The sequence below is a fragment of the Cibotium barometz genome, chromosome 46, assembly GCF_041138505.1.
Source record: "Cibotium barometz isolate CiBa-2024 chromosome 46, ASM4113850v1, whole genome shotgun sequence".
NCBI classification, from domain to species: Eukaryota; Viridiplantae; Streptophyta; class Polypodiopsida; order Cyatheales; family Cibotiaceae; genus Cibotium; species Cibotium barometz.
In genome coordinates, this window is record NC_141091.1 from 33,893,260 (window position 1) to 33,894,610 (window position 1,351).

The 1,351-nt window shown below is 45.1% G+C and overlaps 1 pseudogene; it reads right to left on the reverse strand.

The window, feature by feature from the left end:
• Positions 1–352: 352 nt before the first annotated feature.
• LOC147612149 (putative inactive purple acid phosphatase 29 pseudogene) lies at positions 353–727 on the reverse strand (annotated as a pseudogene).
• Between the last annotated feature and the right edge of the window lie 624 nt (positions 728–1,351).

The window sequence follows — 1,351 nt, forward strand, 5'->3', positions numbered from 1 at the left end:
TGATGCAAAATGTTTCAGAAAATTCAAATACAGCAAGTCCAATTGCCGTGTCACCATGCCACATCATCCAGTGGGATTACAAGAAATCAAAAGAAAAATCATTTTACATTGCATGGTGGCTGATGAAATGGATTGGATATGAACCTGTTTTCCCCTGTAATCCCAACTTGCCACCCAACACAATTTCACACCGTCGGCATGGCTATAGGGAATTATTTGTTAACTGGCATCGTGACATGCAAGCATGCAAACAACTATCAAAACTGAAGGATTAAATAAAATTTGCCAAATGGGTTTGGGATCTCAAAAACATGCCGTTAATTGGTAGGTTCTACCATAGTGTCCCAAGTTCTCATGCTATCGCTGTGTACTCTTCTGTAGCGTGGGCTGAAGTCCAGAGGATCTCCTGGTCAATGATGCTTAGGGAATCATCATCCAGGAGCTTCCAAGTCTGGATCTGGTTAACACCAAGCCAGCCTCCTTGATCATCTTTCTCTAGAGACGCAAGCACTACTCTAGTCCTTCTTGACCACCCCGCAGATCCATATGCATGGTATCCTACACCACCAGCATAACAGAGATTTATCCCTAAGAGTTTCCCACAAAAATCATTCACATGAACATGACCCACAAAAACAGCCTTCACGTCTCCAGCTTCTAGCATAGTTGCAAAAAATCCTGAATTTACACTGGCTGAACAAACATCCGCCTGCTTTACACCAGTCATATTTGATGCATCTAATAAGTTAAATTCCGGCAAAGGCATATGAAAATATGTTAGGGCCGGGGCCGACTCCTTTTGTGCTGCAGGTTCGCTTTGATATGCAGCCTGAAAAAGCAAAAGCCAAACTCTCTCTCTCTCTCTCTCTCTCTCTCTCTCTCGTAATAAGAAGTTGTATTAAAGAAACAATGTACAAAGGCCACTGGCCTACGTAAAGCTCAAGTAAGAAAGTAGGGCCACAAGGCCAACATGCTAGTGTGAAGAAGTGCCCTCAAACCCTATAAAACAGATAGAGCCATCGTGTGAATCAGCCTCATCCATGGATGTCACGTGCATCCCGCACTTGGATGCTACGTAGACATATCTGTACAGAAGGTGCAAGACCTGGGATGGTAAACTGGTCTCATGTGAGCCCAGTCTAGGACGAGTCAGCCAGGGTTCCATCCCAGTCATCCAAGGTCAGGTGTGCATTGTCCTGCACATGAAACAATGCTAGTCCGCGCTGTGAGTCTCCCTCTGGAATGATGTCAGTGACTGTGTTTCTGGTATGATACTGGATGCCTGAACACTGTGTAGACAGTTAGGGTTTGCAGTTAGGAAAAGGGGCCAGCCCATAGGGCTACCCTAGGA